Source organism: Elgaria multicarinata, chromosome 4 (assembly GCF_023053635.1).
Source record: "Elgaria multicarinata webbii isolate HBS135686 ecotype San Diego chromosome 4, rElgMul1.1.pri, whole genome shotgun sequence".
NCBI classification, from domain to species: Eukaryota; Metazoa; Chordata; class Lepidosauria; order Squamata; family Anguidae; genus Elgaria; species Elgaria multicarinata.
Genome location: NC_086174.1, coordinates 124,604,920 through 124,622,673, shown reverse-complemented (window position 1 = coordinate 124,622,673; position 17,754 = coordinate 124,604,920). Strand labels below are relative to the sequence as shown.

The 17,754-nt window shown below is 46.9% G+C and overlaps 1 pseudogene; it reads left to right on the top strand.

Moving 5' to 3' along the window:
- Nucleotides 1-7,165: 7,165 nt before the first annotated feature.
- LOC134398498 (polypeptide N-acetylgalactosaminyltransferase 6-like) lies at nucleotides 7,166-8,677 on the top strand (annotated as a pseudogene).
- Nucleotides 8,678-17,754: the final 9,077 nt, after the last annotated feature.

Genomic DNA, 17,754 nt, shown 5'->3' with positions numbered 1-17,754 from the left:
ATCATCATCATCATCATCATCATCATCATCATAGCATAAGCTGTTATCTTGAGAAGATGCTGCAGTAATCCAGGGCATATATAATAGCATTTGTAAAAAGCCTTATCTGTTTCCTCAGAGGGTTTTTTTTTCTATTATTGGATACGAGAAAGGTGATGGGGGAAAGAATGTTAAATGTTAGGAAAGGTGAGGCTATGGTCATCCAGTGAAGGATTTGCAGTCGAAAAGATATTTGAGGAAAGGGAAGACTGTATCACACAGAGCATAGCAAAAGCTTCAAAACACAGCAAAAGCTGCTAAAGTAGGAGTAAGTGAAGTTAGTTTCAGATACATTATGATGTTATGTAGAACAGGATTGTCTTAATTGTGTGCTGTGAAATCAGAAATGTGACCAAGGCCATGTTTGGGTGGGCTCGCCCCCTTAGGGGCTGGACATGTTGTCCTCCTTTTTGGTTTCCAAAATAAGGTCAGCCTACTAGTAAAGGTAAGCCAATAAGAAGGGCTTTCAAAGCTGATCCTAAAGGATAGACTCACTAACATGGGCAGTTTACCCTTCAAATAACCCACCCCAAACTATTTGGGACATTAAACAGTTTAGCTCATGAAGGCTAGAAAATTACTAGGGTGACCAACTGTCAGGATTTCCCCGGATTTGTCCTGGTTTTTGTTCTTTCCATGGTGTCAGGGGGGATTTTCTATAATTTTCAATAATGTCCTGGAATGACACACCTTCCCCTTTAAGGCTGCCATTAGCATGGCAGGAGGGAATGACATGCTTTCTTGAGGCACATCATTCCCCCACCCCGAGCTCCAATTGAGGTCTTAAAGGGAAAGTGGGTCATTCGTGGACATTATAGAAAAGGCCCCAATTGGAGTGGATGGTGGTGGTGCAGAATGAAATCCTTTCCCCTTCTCCACTCCAATCGGGTTCTTTAAGGTGGCGGGGGAATAACGTACTTTCTGCAGGACTCAGAAAGCTGCTTCCACACACACACACTAGGTGTCCTCTTTTTTGGTTTCCCAAATATGGTCACCCTGCTTTGAAGCCAACCCTCCTCAAACACTCAAGAGCCCTGCGGCAGGGCTGCTGTGACACCGAAAGGCCTCCCTACTCCATGAGGGGCGAGTCAGTGGGGTGGCGAAGCACTAGGCGCCACTTCTCTGACTGTGCATGGTTCGCCCGAACCAGGAATGGCCTGTGGATAGTCCAAACAAGGATTCCTGCTTTGACCTTCACCCTCTTTTGCAGATCTTTCAATAAATGTGGCCCTTGTTTAAACCCAGCTTTATGTCTCGTCTCGTTATTTCTTGCTCTCCATTCTGCAAAAGATTTCGCAGTACAAAATTAAAAAGCATAAAATTTGCTACCAAAAAGAAAAGCTCCTTATTAATCTTTTCTAGGAGCAACCCTTGTCGAGATAGTAAGGTTTTATTCCTAGCCATTTGTCTGAGAAGTCAACAATTCGCACGATCTCACCCTCATTTCAATCCTGCCCTTTGTGTTGCAAGCCTGAAACTTTCAGAGGTCATATTTTACACCTTTTTGAACAAGAATATGTTCTGAGGCATCAATTGGGGGGGGGGAGTTAGTGAAAATGAGAAAATTCCATAAGAGGCTGCTTTTTTACTTGAGATTGATCTCAAGTATAATATGATTTAGTCTTCGTATTTTTAACCTTTCTTTCTTTCTTTGTTTCAGGTTAGATCACAACGAAGAAGTTTACAATGGAAAAAAATGCCAACAGGTTATTTTCACAAGGTACTTCCACATCAGGCCCACAACCTGACTGAAGTGAAATGGATTGGACAAAATGCACATTTTCCCAAGAAGATCGTTCTGATGATCTTCAGTGTCCTGCTACTTCCAAAAGAAAAAGGTGCTGGTGTCAAAACAGTTGCTGAAAGGCTAATTTCATCCAATGAACTAGGAACTTGACCACGTAATATTACGTTCACAAGATTAAACTCTGGAGCAGGAATAGAAATTACAAGCCATAGCTAGACCTAAGGTTTATCCCTGGATCATCCAGGGGTCAAACCTGTTCATCTAGGTGACACACAGGGGATCCAGTGCTCAGGCAGGGGTGAACCCTGGATGATCCCAGGATAAACCTTAGGTCTAGCCGTGGCCACACTAAGAAAACACTCTATCAAGTGGCACAAAAACTGGCAACTAAAATATAATGAGACAGAACTAAAATGGGCCATAAAGCAGTGATTAATACTGGCTTATGGGTTAGTTATAACAGGATGGGACACTAACAGGGTGAATGTCAATCTTCAATGGAGTAAAACAAGGCTGCCTACTGGTGCCCACATTATTAAACTTTTATATTAAGTAACTAATGAATGATTTGGCGAAGGGATGGTCCCACCCACCCCTGAAATTAGCAAATAAACCTCTGTCTATACTCCTCTACATAGATGATGCAGTTCTATTATCGTGGACAAGTATAGGTCTAAGATGTCTTAAAAGACATCTATGTAGAGTTTTGGACTGTTATTGTAAGAATGAACTATTGACGATCAACTATGCAAAATCCAAGGTGATGGTCTTCTCAAGAAGGAGAATAAAGCATAAGTAAAAGATCAACAACCTCCCTATTGAAGAGGCCACATTTTTCTGATATTTGGGTATTGTATTTCACTGTTCAAGCTCATGGTATTAAGGTCCTCCTGCATTTCTTCTATACAAAATGAGGACATTATCTTACCTTACGTATTCAAGTATTCCAGGCTACATTTACCTCTCAAGTGCTATAGGGGTTAGGGCTGTGCACCCACTTTCCTATCCGCCTCGGAGGCTGGTTTGAAGCCCCCGAAGCAGCCCTGGTTCGGTTCGGGGATGCTTCGGGGGTGGCCTGACCCACCTCGGCACTGAAGCCGAGGCAAAATTTGGGCCCTCCGAGGCGACTCTGACTTTTCTGGGTGCCAGCTGTGCAGGTGGATGGTGGAGGCAGGTAAGCCCCCGCACCCTTCCCCACTTACCTGGTGCCTCCTTCACCTGCCGCTGCCGCTGCCGACCTTGCATCTGGCAGTGAATGGCAGCGGCAGGTAAGCCTCCCCTCCCCTTCCCCACTTACCTGCTGCCTCTACCTCCACCATGGCGGAGGCAGAGGCAGCAGGTAAGGGACCCACAGAGGGCCATCTCTGAAGCACTGAGGCAGACCGAAGCTTCAGAGCCAATTGGCTTCGGGCCACCTTGAGCTTCTCCAGAACTGCCTCAGCTTAGATTCGGGGCCTCATTCTGAGGCGGAGTATAGCCCTAAGATGGATCCCAACTCTGGGTACATAAAAGCTTTGCCCAATTTGAAATCATGCTAAGTTCCTCCGCAAAGTGCTGGGAGTCCCATGCTCTATCCCTCATGCATGTGTGCGCTTAGAGATGGGGCAAATCTCCCTGGAGGCCCACACATGGATTCTTAAGACCCACGATTGGCTAAAGGTGATTTTCATTCCAGTGGGCTTGGCTCCTATGACATTAATGGATGCATGCCAGACAAATTGGAAATCCATGCTTTATGAGAAATTCCAAAATTTGGGTTTCACAACCAGTAACCTAATAGCTTTGGGTTACACAAAAGTCAAAATGCTAATTCAACAACATATCTGGGATGTGAAGCTCCAAACTCATTTAAGTAGTGTCTCTATCCACTCTGATTACAGACAATGGAAGGGCATCTTTGCCTGCAAATTATCTGCCTGAGCGGCACATGCCCAAATTCAGGAAAGCTTTTACTCTGGCAAGGTACAATGTATTATCTTCTGCCTTATTGGATGGAACGTTTAGAAGGAAACCATATCAGGAACGGCTATGCCCCTGTGGGTCGGGAGAAGTAGAAACAGTAGGGCACTTTATGCTACATAGTATTCCTAAAGCTTTTAAAACTTGATGTTGTGCAGACTTCTACTGTTACTTTCTACTGTTAGTTTTACCCTACCCTGTGCCTGCTTACCCTACCCTGTACCTGTTTGCATTCTCTTCCCCTCCTTATTGTTTTACTATGATTTTATTAGATTGTAAGCCTATGCGGCAGGGTACAGCACCATGTACATTGATGGTGCTATATAAATAAATAATAATAAAAATAAAAATAATAATAATTTTCTCTCAGGATTTGCACCACATAGTTATAACTCCTATTTTACAACGGTTCTTGGGGAGAATGGAGAAACAACATCTAACACCTCTACAGTACTTTCAGATAATGAGCACAAGATCACTTCAAAAGTGGCAGGTTTTTGTGCATCTGCAATTAATCAATGGAAACTGAGACTATTTGGTATTACAGAATCACAATCATTTAATTTTAGCTCTAGACTCCTCTGAATGAGTCACAACTTCTATGTATTGTAAGTATTTTATTCATTGGATTTTAGTATGTTTTTATGTTTTCTATATTTTATTGACCTGTTTTACTGCTTTTGTGCTGACTGTTTGACTGGGCTACGATCATAATAAAATCAATCAATCAATCTTGTGAGTGTAATATTACATGGTAAAGCTTCTAGTTTATAAAATGAAACTAGCTTTTCAGCAACTGTTTTATAACCAGCACCTTTATCTTTTCTTTTGGAATTAGCAGGAAAGTAGCCTGTTGGCACTTTTTTCCATTGTAAACTTCTTCGTTGTGATCTAAACTGAAACAAAAAAGAAAGAAAAGTTTAAATTAGGAGGACTAAACGATATCATACTTGAGATCAATCTCAAGTAAAAAAGCAGCCTCTTACAGAAATTTCATATTATTTTCACTCACCCCACCCCACCCCAATTGATGCCACAATACATGTGTGTGTTCAAAAAGGTGTAAAATGTTCTCTGGAAGTTTCAGGCTTGCAACACAAAATGCAAGAGTGAAATGAGGGTGAGATCGTGCATCTTGTTGACCAGGGCCGGTGCCAGACTATTTTGCGCCCTAGGCAGAGGCACCCCCAGCTCTGGCCCATTTCTGCATTGGCTTCCTTAGGAAAAAAGCGTGTCCCTTGCTCTTGCTAAGACCCAATTGAGCATTCTTAGCGCCCGCTGCAGCTATGCCCGTTCTTGAAACAAATCCTCATGTTCAGCTATGTAGGAAGGCAGGCAGGGTCCAGGCAAGGCTGCTGGGTGTAGCAAAACGAGAGGGGGGGGGCTGAGAGGGAACCATTAACCCTTTGTGCTGAACAGAGTCGGTGGGGTGAGGCGAGCGCCATGCAGGGAGGCAGCGAGGGGCCAAAGGAAGCACCCGCTCCAGAAAGTAAAAGAATTGGCATCCTCCCTGCATTTGGAGAGGGCGTTGAGGAGGACCAACTCCCAACACCCGGGAGTGCCTCGCAGCCAGGCAGAGGGCAGGCAGAAGAGGTCTGAGGGCATTCGGTGGGTCCCCTGCTGGGGCTCCCAGGGTTGCGCAGAGGGGCGGGCCGTGCGGGTCTGTTGGGTGCAGCCAGGCAGAGCACGACATGCATGCCTGGCTCCTGCTGTGCTCGGTGTGTTGCCCCTTTGTGACCCCAGCCCTCAGGTGTCTCTCTCTCCAATGCCCACGTCAACAACTACCTTTTGTTTCTCTCCCGGTAGGGCTTTTCCCTGCTTTGGGGCGATGGAGCCCAGTGATGATCCGCACCGTCAGCCCCTATCGAGTGGTGCTTGGGCAGTACTGCTGTGCCCCTCTGAGGTTTGCGCCCTAAGCGGATGCCTAGTTCACCTGGTGGCAGCGCCGGCCCTGTTGTTGACTTCTCAGACAAATGGGTAGGAATAAAACCTTACTATCTCAACAAGGGTTGCTCCTAGAAAAGATTAATAAGGAGCTTTTCTTTTTGGTAGCAAATTTCATGCTTTTTAAATTTGTAATGAGAAATCTTTTCTGTGAGATAAAAAATAACAGCACTATTGTGAAAAAACTGAATTTTGGGCACCATTTTCCAAGATGACGGCTGTTACGATTTTTTCCTGAGCTGCCCCATATCTAATTTTAAACTACATGGTTATAAATACCACCATACCAAATTTCACACTTGTATCACAGTGTGCATGGTTTTAATGCTAAGCTGCTCTACTAATAAGGAGAAAACTATATATACACACTCAAACGGAGAAGAATAAAGAAGTGCTCCTATGGTTTATTTACATCTTGTTTGAAAAAGATCTGGGAGTTATGGAGTTTCTAAAAAACCTTGTCGGATAGAGATAGACTAGCGCATCCACAGCTGGAGGGGGAAATGACTGTGTCCCATTTTCTCCAGCTGTGCCCAGCAGAGGAGAAAGGAAAAAAAGGCAGGAAGGGGGGAAAAGAAGGAGGGAAAAAGACAGAAGAGAAACATGGAAAGGGAAGGAAAGAAAAGAGAAAGAAAGTGATGACAGGGGTCTTCTGTTGGCTGTCACAGTCTTAGTTATAGGGCTGACCACAAGGCTCAGTAATAACGAAGGCAAATGTTCCAACAGACAGGCTTCTGTTTGAGGGAGTTCAAGCAAAGCAGGACCAGTCAAACAGGCAAAGGGTCCTAGCACAGGCAGGCAGTCCAGTATGCAGCGGATGGGTTGGTGTGCGGGGAGATGCCGGGATGATAGCCATACCTGATCTCCCACCGCCAATGTTGGGTCAGGTTGACATTGTTTAACTGCGAAGTGTTTATATGCTTCTTTGGCCCAATCCAGTCGCTCCCATAAGACCTGATGTAGAGTTTCTGAATTACTTGATCTGTGTTAAGGACTAACGATGGTGGAGAGACCGAAGGGAAGTATCATGGGTGGTACCCATAATGTACAAAAATGGTGTTTGGTGGGTAGAGGAATGCTGGGACTTGTATGCAAACTCCGCTAAGGGCAGCAATTCTGCCCCATTGTCCTGTGAAAGTTGACATAGCACCGGAGGTACTGTTCAAGGGTAGTGTTGGTACTCTCCGTTTGCTCATCTGTTTGGAGATGATGGGCCAAAGAGAGGTGGAGTTGTACGTCCAATGATTATAACAGGGTTTGCCAGAAATGAGCCAGAAGCTGGGTGCTGTGGTCTGAGACTATGGATTCTGGTAAACCATGTAGGCAGAAAAGGTTCTAAATGGGCTCCTTTCAACCCAAACTTTTCCAGATGCCCTTTTTCAGTTTGGAGAAAGATGGTGAGATTCCACAGAATAAGCAGAGGTTTGAAGAGGCTGCGTCTTTGATGTAGGAGTAGTCGCCGAAGCCACGCTCACGATGAGGCTGCTCCGAAGACATTATGGCCCACTGAAGCTGGCTTTGGTGGGCATTGCCTTTGTGGTCTTCCACTTCATCATGCAAAGGGATGTGAGCAATGGGGACCAAAGGGAGGAGCCTTGGCTAAAGAACACTGTGGTCAGGAAAGACCAAATGATTGACATAATCATGGGAGCCGTCAACAACATCCAGGACTCCATGCCAAAGCTGCAGATTGGGGCTCCGGTTCAGCAAGAGGTGCCTGTCCGGGACAGCAAGTCCTGCCTGCCGGGATATTACACACCAGCAGAACTGAAGCCCTTCATGGAACGTCTACCTCAAGACCCCAATAGCCCAGGAGCTGATGGCAAACCTTTCAAGAAGGACCAGTGGACACCAGAGGAGACGAAAGCGAAAGAACGTGGCTACAACAAGCACTGTTTCAATGTCTATGCCACTGACTGGATCTCTCTCCAAAAACCTTAGGACCAGACAGCCGTCCTCCAGAGTGTATCGACCAAAAATTCAAACGATGCCCTCCCCTCCCGACCACCAACGTCGTCATCGTTTTCCATAACGAGGCCTGGTCAACTTTGCTTCGCACTGTGTGCAGTGTTCTGTATGCCTCCCCAGCTATATTGCTAAAAGAAATCATTCTTGTGGACGATGCCAGTACAGATGATTACTTGAAAGACGAGTTAGACAACTATGTGAAGCAATTGCAGATAGTGAAGGTCGTCCGGCAGCTGGAAAGGAAGGGTTTAATAACAGCCCGATTGCTCGGTGCCAGCGTTGCTACAGGAGATGTACTCACATTCCTGGATGCTCACTGTGAATGTTTCCATGGGTGGTTAGAGCCTCTCTTATCGCGAATTACTGAAGAGCCCACAGCTGTGGTCAGTCCAGATATCTTCACAACTGAACACCTTTGAGTTCTCCAAGACAACTCAATATGGGAAGGTGCACAGTCGAGGGGACTTTGACTGGAGTCTGACTTTTGGATGGGAGTCCATCCCTCAACATGAGAGCAGAGGAGGAAAGATGAGACTTATCCTATCAAGACCCCCACATTTGCTGGTGGCCTCTTTGCCATCTCCATGTCCTATTTTGAACACATCGGCTCATACAACAACCAGATGGAGATCTGGAAAGGGGAAAATGTGGAGATGTCCTTTTAGGTTTGGCAGTGGAGGTCAGCTGGAGATCATTCCTTGCTCAGTCGTTGGCCACGTGTTCTGTTCCAAAAGCCTCCACACCTTCCTGAAAGGGACTCAAGTGATCTCCAGGAACCAGGTGTACTTTGCAGAAGTCTGGATGGACGACTACAAGGAAATCTTCTACAGGAGGAACCAGCAGGCCTCGCAGATGGCTAGAGAGAAAACACACAGAGACCTTACTGAGCGTCTTGAGCTGAAAGAGCGGTTACATTGCAAAAACTTCACCTGGTATGTACAAAGTGTTTATCCGGAGATCTTCATCCCAGACCTTACGCCAGCTTTCTTTGGAGCTATTAGAAATGAAGGTTCTAAATGAACTAAGCAGTTTCTCTTGCTGAGCAGTTTCTCTTCCTGTATTTTAGGCCACCAAAAGACCCTAGTAACTAAGTGGAGGGTCTTGAAAAGGCCAGAATGTCTTGCTGGTCAGCTGCATTGGCAAAGCTGATATACTTCTGCCTGCAGGCACCCTGATGGGGTATAAAGATGTTCCCGGTTGTAGAAGAGTCTGTTTTGGACTGAAAAAAAGGAATTTTCTGGGGTACCTGGATCTTGACATTCACGGAGTGGGCCTGTGCATATTTGACTTGCTGCTGCTGAACACAGACCCGCTCTGCCATAGATAGCAGGATCTGGGTGGCTACAAAATTGTCTGGGCATCTAAACGGTGTTCATGGAGCCGATGGAGCACTGTATTTAGCAGGAAGATTCTTGAGGTCAGGCAGTGGCATCTCCTCCAATGTGGAGCTCCCTCTTTCAGGTAAGCAGTGCTCCTGACAATATAGGGAGGAAAAAGTTAGGTCATTCTGGGACCAGGATATCTGCGGGTCATGGAGGGCCAGCCAAGTCATTCCCAATACCAGGGGAAAGTGTGGTGTCGCTACCAGATAGAACTGAAGTTCCTATTTATGTCCCTGGATCTCCAGGGTGAGGGACACATTTTGATGCTATCAATGACAGGTCCTGAAGTCACAGGCCTGCCATCAATTGTCTCTACCACCACTGGGTGGCTTGTGGGCGGAGTTAGGATCTGGTGAGCAGCAGCAAAGGCAATGTCCATAAAATTGCTTAAGGCTCCCAAATCCATCACAGCAATGCTATGCATCAGGGCGTGCCCTGGGCACTGAAGAGTCACTTGTACGAGGAAGTGTTTTTGCGAAACTGTACAGAGGGACAAGGCTCTGGAGCCATATCCACTTTTCGAGTTTTTGCAGCGTCTCTCAGAACTGCAGGCCATGGAGGTTTGGCAGGGCAGGTGACTGCAAGGTGCCCCATGGTCCCACAGCAAAAGCAGAGACCATCTTGTCTCTGACGGTCCTTCTCCTCATGAGTCAATTTCAGCCGGGTTTCTCCTGAAGGCCTGGATTCCCAGGTGTGGGTCTAATGATGCACAAGCTGCCGGCTTTCTAGCCATCCATCTACTCTTTGGCATAAGTGAATCAAGGCCTGGAGGGCTGATGGTCTTCCTACTCGTGCCAGTTCATCACGGATGTCATCAGATAGGCCTTCCTGAAATTGGTTTGTTAAGTCTGCTTCATTCTTCTCCAAGTCTCGGGACAACAGATGGAAATCATTTGTATGTTCAGTGTGTTCCCTTCCTTGAAGTCACCTGATGTTATACTAAGTGGTTTTGACTTCCTGTTGGTCCTCGTAGACCTGGCACATCTCAGTTAGAAAGCCTTTGAAATCAGAGGAGCGGACTGGCCTGTAGCAGGTACGGGGTTGCCCATTTGGCAGCAGACCCTATCAGCAGACTGATAAGGAACGCAACCCTGGTCTTGTCCTTTCAGAAGTCCTCAGGGCGCAATTCCATATACAGCACACACTGTGCCAGGAAAGCTGGGAAATGCTCAGGTGAGTCATCAAGTTTTCCAGGAACTGCTACAGGGCACTTCCGCCTGGGAGGTGCAGCTACAGGCAGTTGCACAGGCATCTGAGCCTGGAGCCTACTGATATCAGCTGTCAGCTGGGCCATCTGCTTCTCTAACAGGATGGTTTTTTGTGCTAAAGCCTCCATCTCCACAAAGGCTCGATTCAAACTATCCTGCGTTAGCTGTAGCAGTCTTAGATGTAGGGCTGACCACAAGGCCAAGCATCAACCAAGCCGATGTTCCTGACAGGGAAGGACTGGAGCTGTCTCCTCTGATGGTCCAGGGTCCTCCTGGTCTGGTGCCAGGGAATGTGGTGGTGTCCCCCTGGTTTCTGGAGGCTCTACTTCATCCTCTGAGGAGGATTCCTCTAGTGAGGGCATGGCAACAGGTGATTTAGAGCTCTGTAATGTCAAGATCCTCCACCAGCACATCACCTGGGTGGGAAAGAAGAGAAAGGGGATATAATTCTATGAGATTCAGGACATGGTAAGGAAGGAAAAGTCAGCAGAGCAATAGTAAAAGCAGTAGCAGATGATATCCTTTTTATCCCTCTCTTCCTCCAAGAAGCTCAGAGCGGTGTACATGGTTCTGTCTAGGGGTGTGCACGGACCCCCCGCTCCGCTTCACTTGCAGATCCGCCATTTTCCGGATTGGGCCGCTCCGCCCCGCCCCGCCCACTTCCGCTCCGCTCCGCCCGGAGCTCCGGATCCGGATCCGGAGCTCCGTTTCCCCCCCCCCCATAGGCTTGCATTGAAAGCTAAAAAATTATACAACTTTTTTTCTGTTCAAGTTAGAAACCTCATGTTTGGCACCATGACACCTCATGGGGATATACACACGCACGCCAAGTTTCAAAGCAATCCCATCATCCCCTGATTTTTGGCGAATTTTTGAAAATCGGACACCCCACACACAACATCCCTGCGAGGTGGGCAGGGGAGGAGGGAGGGAAGGCAGGCAGGCATGCAGCTGGCATTTCTGGGGGCATAAGGAAGTGAGCCAAGGATAAGCCAGTAATGCATATAAAATGGAATAAATCAATAAATAAACAAAGGAGGGGTGGAATTAAAAGCAGCAGTGTTGCTCAATAAACAGCAAGAAGAATTTTTAAAAAAAGGCTATATCTGTCTTTTACTAGCAATAGGGGGACGTGCCCGGGGGAGGGGGAAGTAGCTGCCAGTTCAAGACAGCCACCAACAGCTCTGAGAAGAAGTAAAACGCTCACTTCAACTCATAACAGGCATTGCTCCACCACTGAGAAGTAAACGCTCACTTCAACTCATAATAGGCATCGCTCCACCACTGAGAAGTAAACGCTCACTTCGACTCATGATAGGCATTGCTCCACCGTTTTACTCTCTTTGGAAGGCTCTAATGGCCTTCCAGTGCAGGAGAGAGTGGGGGCACGTCCACAATGAGATGCCCTAGGGGAGCTCATCCCCTTGCACCACATCGATTCAGTTGTTCACCAAGGTTAGGGTGGGGAGCAGTGCTGTGTTTCTATCTCTTATTCTTGGCTTAGTATATGATTTCAGGTTGTGTTTGTGCATTTGGTAGGGCTACTGTTTTAAAAAACACTGGGAAAAGCCCGTTCAGATGAAGAAAGAGAAGTTTCCCAGAATCCCAAGTTACCCGTTTTGCCTATCCCCTCCTCTAACTTTGGGATCATGTGATCATGACCGGGAGCTGACTCTGCCCCTCAGCCCTTTGAAAAAGGTATTTTTCCCGCCGATTTTTAAAAAACTTCTAGCGCGCGACCCGGACAACGCAGAAAGTTGAGAGTAGTCTCAAAATGACCCCCATCCACGACTCTCTGTGCACAAGAATTTTCAGAACGATAGCTTAAAAACCAACCCAGTTATGCCCGAGTCTTTCCCTCAATGCAATCCTATGGGCGAAAAGCCGAAAACGCCGTTTGAGCCGCGCGGTTGACCCGATTTTCACAAAAATATAGCACGCGACCCAGACAACGCAGAGAGGTGAGAGTGGTCTCAAAATGACCCCCATCCACGACTCTCTGAGCACAAGAATTTCTAGAACGATAGCTTCAAAAAGAACGTAGTTATGCGCGATTATTTGCCGCAATGCAATCCTATGGTGAAATGTTTTCAAGATGGCGACCGGAGCGCTCTGCCTGAACTAGGAGCTCCGAAAAATGGCCGCTTCTCTTCGCCTTGCTTCTAGGGGGTCCGCGGTCCGCTCCTACTCCGCCTCTGGGTAAGGCGGAGCAGGCCAATCCGCTACTGCTTCTACGCTCCTAATCGGAGCGGATCACACCCCTAGTTCTGTCCACACCCATTTTATCTTCCCAACAACCCTGTTAGGTTAGGCTGAGAAATAGTAACTGGTTTAAGGCTAACTAGTGAGCTTTGTGACTGAGTGGGAATTTGAACCTGGGCCTTTGGGAGTTGAACCACTTCACAGTCCACCACTCTGACCAGTACACTAGATAGGATGTATTAAAAAGTGGCAACATGGTTTATGGCTTGGTGCTAGCATTTAAGCTCCCAAAGTAGGTGGGAACTACTGCTTCCAAACCTGGGGTTTGGATGTCGGGACTTTCTCAGCAAGAATGGTGTTTGCCAGCTGGCATGGCCAGTGGTTCATCTAGTGTAGCCTTGGGAGAGTAATGAGCTACAGAATACAAAAACTGCAGCTAGAGGAGAGTACCTGGGCCAGAAGCTCATCAGGGATGGGTATCTGCCCAAACTCTTCTGGATGCATTTTCCAGATAGACACCCAGAAAGTTCATTCAAACTGGATTGTCCAGCTTGGATGTCTAGGCCCTTAAAGGAAGAGGAGGAGGAAGAGGAAGAGGAAGAGGAGAGGGCTGGGATGGATACAGCAGGGTCCGAGGCCCCTGGATTCTGGCACATGTCCATGGCACACCTGCAATGGCTCGGAACCATGGGAGCTGATCTGCCGTGGTTCCCCATGTTCTTGATGTGCATGGGATCAAGAAAGGCACAAACATGCTTCTGACCAATCTAGACATGACCACTAGGATATTAGGGTGCACACACACTACAACAGGGATGGGCAGAAGGTAGGTTTGTATCTATTATTAGATCTCTGGGCAATCTGCAAGGTAGACTGGCAATGACATCTCGCAACAGCAAAATATCTCCCCTTGACCCTAAATTCATCCTTCTGAAATGAAGAAGGGTTTGGTTAATCTGGACAAGACTGTGAGCTCTGTTCAGTTGATTCTTGGCCTCAGATTGCTTTAATTCTAAGGATGTGTCTTCTGTACCTGTGTGTAATTGGTAGATTTCAAGGTTAATAGTTTTTTAAAAAGTAGATACCTTTGCACGCAGAGAGGCTCTGGATGGCTATGGGCAACTCTTTATGGAACCGGATTTTCAGGAGCTGGTGTTTGATCTTATCCTTCACTTCCCATGCCTGGAGAGGTGGGGGGGAAATCCCCCAATGTCAGAAACCATTTTTAATCCCAGAAATTAAAATTTAATCCTTCAACATGGAGCCCATGGGCTCTGATTTGTTCACGGACACCTGTCTCTCTTTGGGCCCTCCAGGATCCCTCCTGATTTTTGTTTTATTTCTTAAGATCTTTATTTTTTTTCCCCAAGTAGGACGCTGGCAACTGCAAAGCCAGGTGCTTCCCTCCAGCACCTCCTTTATTTGATTTCAAAGTGTTTTGGTGTTTTAAACCTCAGACCCCACCTCTGACCTGTACTTAGGTTCTTGGGCACTTTTCTGTAATTCTCACCACTTTGACTTCTGGGAAATGAGTATTACGTAACCATCCCCGCCCACCATTTTAGCCATTTGATGATCAGTAAACAACACCAGGGTGGCCATGTTGTGAGAGCACCCACAACACTTTCAAACTCCCAGCTGTGACCCAAAGGGGTTGCGGAGCCCTGCGTTGAGGCCTGCCCCCTCCCTGCCCAAGCAAGCCAACCCCTGCAGCTCACCTCGTTCCCCAGCAGCTGTTCTCCACTGCCTAGAAGGGCGTAGACAAGGAGGAGTCCAGCTTCACACACTCTTAGCAGGGGATGGTACATCGCAAGCAAAGCTGCATTTAGAAAAGATCTTCGTTGCTCTTCTGTAAAGATCTTTCCAAACACCTAAAAATAGACAATGAACATCTCTTTGGCCCTGTTCAGAAGGCACCTTAAACCACAGCTTTAACCATGGTTAATAAGGCTTTTTGCCTTATTCGTCATGGCTAAAGCCATGATTTAAGATGTCTTCTGAACAGGGCCACAGTCTTCTTCTCCCACCAAAACGAAGTCAAAAGTTGTCTAATTGGACTTGCATATATAGTCACCTTTCTTCCTCTCTTTCAATAATTTCTTGCACATTCACAATTTAAATTGTACGTCCCAACCTGTCTCTTCTGCTCATGTTACTCTGTAAAGGGCCGTGTACTTTGGTTGTACGAGGTAAAAAAATAACAAGTAATATCCTCATCACGGGGGTGGGGGAGCCTTCTCAGAGGGACATTCTTACCTCTCCAACTCTCGCAATGTTTATGTAAGAGAGCAGCTTCGGTTCATTCTGGTTTTCTCTACTCCAGAGCTCCTCTGCATTGTCCATGCTCATCCCTGACAGAGACACTGAGAGATAAAGCTTTATTGCTCTGAACATTATGATCTATGGCAGGGGAGGAGAACGTGTGGCCCTCCAGATGTTTGGGGACTGCAAATCCATCATCCCCAGCTAGCCTAGCCAATGGTGAGGGATGATGGGAGTTGAAATCCAGCATCCTCTGGAGGCCCCGAGGTTGCCCACTCATGATGATTCTGGATCTTTCTCAAATAGAGGCTCTTGGGTTTGTGAGGGCTGCCTCCAGACTTACCTCTAAGGGGATTTCTCTGACACTTCTCCTGACTAATTGTCGCAGTGGTCTGAGGCAAGACTGCAGTAAAGAAGGTTCAAGTCTGCCTCACAAGAGGGAATCTCACTCACATGCTCTTGCATGCCTATTTCCCACCACTGGACTTACTTCTGGGGTGGGGCCTATTAATCAGATACGTATTGTACGTTTCAAAGGCCTGGGCAAAGGGAATACCACACCAAAGAAACAAAACATTAGAAAATAAACAAAAAACTAGAAAATAAACAAAATAAAGAAGAGAAACATACATGAAGTACTCAGTGTGGACCCTAGGCCTCAGGATCCTCCAACATACCAATAATGTTTGCTCTGGTTTTCTTTCCTGATGGTGTAAACATTGGTACTCTATCTATAGGTAGCTGCCTTGTTCAGGTATGACAGCAAATAACAGATTGTTTCTACAGCTGAAGTAAACTTATGAGATTCTAGGATATCAGCTATAAATACAGCTGATATATATTTATAGGGGGACAGTTCACAAGGCGGGGGCCGAAGGTAGTGTGGGCCTTCCCATCAAGCAGAGTAAAGGTGGCTTCCTCAGGCAGAAGACTTTGAGGGCAGCAAATTATTAGTTATGCAGTTTGTTATCATTGTCTTTTTTCTACTGGGGGCAGGTGGGGGGGGTGTAACGTTTTCTGCCTCAACTGCCTAAATAAATTGGCTGGGTTTGGGTTGTGGCTTTGGATGGTGGAGTGGGGTGTGGTGGGATGGGGAGGGGAGGGGAGGGCACTCCTGGTTGTGCCTCAGACAGCCAAATGTCTTGGTCCGGCCCTCAGGAAGGGAGAAGGGTATCAGGAAATTACAACCAAATGAGGTGGTAGTCTCTTGTGTGAAGAACTGAGACAAAAAGTTTGTCTTCAGTCTCTCTTGGTATGTGAAACCAAGGCATTTGGTAGAGCACATTATGTTCCAGCAAGTAGTTGCTGTTGCTAACTTACCTTTCTGGTGGACCAGTAGATCATATAGGTGGAACACACCCTCCCTGGCCTGGCAACTGATGTCATTTTTGGCATCATTGATGCAAAGCGAGAGCTCTGCAATGTAGCGGCCCAGCTGTGGGAGCTCACAGGTGTTCTAGGGGGAAGGAGAGAAAGTGGGATTTTAATCTCCATCGGTCTGTATACTTCCAGAAGAGCAACTCCCTCAAAAAGCAAGCTGAACGAGGAAGCTCAGAATGATGGCACTTTGCTATAAGGAACCCCAATGCGCTCCGCACAGCAAAGGGAAAGAGCAATGGGAATTTTGGCCCACTTCTCTAGGTTTCGTGCTTTCCAGCCCAGAACTCTGCAGCTCTTTTGAGCCAAAGCAGGTCGTCCGCACCTGTGGGCTACTTACGTCAAAGTCCGCCATCATAGTAGCAAAGCGAAGGATGGAGGTGCTGTTCCTGATGGCCCTGGCTCTCTCCTTCACATCCTTCGACTCGAACCAGAAGTGGATGTGCTGTAAGGGGAAGCAACACCTCAGAAACGTTGTGCTGGGCGAACATCTTCCACAGTCTTGATGACATGCTACTGGCAGTTGTGCACCCCCAAATAATTCGCTCCTCAGTGATATTCATGTTATTAATCCATCTTGTCCTTCACCTCCAGCGCTAGGGTGACCATATGAAAAGGAGGACAGGGCTCCTGTATCTTTAACAGTTGTATTGAAAAGGGAATTTCAGCAGGTGTCATTTGTATATATGGAGAACCTGGTGAAATTTCCTCTTTGTCACAACCGTTAAAGCTGCAGGTGCCCTGCCCTCTTTTAAATCTGGTCACTCTAGTATAGCTCCTGCACCTTTAACTGTTGTGTTCTCCATATATACAAATGACACCTGCTGAAATTCCCTTTTCTATGCAACTGTTAAAGATACAAGAGCCCTGTCCTCCTTTTCATAGAGTCACCCTATCCAGCACATAAAAATGTCTTTTCCAACCTTGCTTCAATGTACTTACATCTAAGATTCGGAGGAGGTGTGCTGTCGTTGGGTCCTCCTCTAGTAAGGACTCCAGCATTGCTTCCAGGGCTGCAAAAGATCTCCTGTATGCTGCCTGAAAGTAAAGAGAAAGCCACACTGTGCTTGCTGGAGTCTCTCCTTAACAAGGCCTTCCTGCATGCAGGCGACACAAAGCTGTGTCGTTCTGTCTGTCGAACAGAGACTTTTGTACTAGAAGTGGTCCTGTGGATTCTGGACTATAAGATGGAGCTTATGAACAATAACTCCCCCCCCCCGCCCCTTCCTGCCTTTTCTGGGCACAGAGTTTTGCCCACTGCGCCCCAGATGCAGAAACTGACTCAGAGATTCAGGTAAGGAATCAAGTACCACAGGCTCTGAAGTAGGAGCATTTGCCACAGTGCTGATGAGCTCAACATGAACTTACCTGGTCGCTGGCATCACTGCTGTCCACATCCATGTTAATGATAGCTTGCAGAGCCAAGCGAAGGAGGCTCGACTCCAGCTCCGGCTCAAGGGGAGGCCTGAATTTGCTGGCAGGGCGGAGGGGAAAGTATTAGAGGGAGGGGCGGCCATCCAGATTGACTCCATCAGAAAGTAACTGATGCCCGAACCGATAGCTTGCCTGGCACTTGCCCATTCCAAATCATGTTTCTTATGCCAATTACAAATTGTGATCAATAAGGAAATTTACCACCAAACAAATCAAACATATACAATACCTA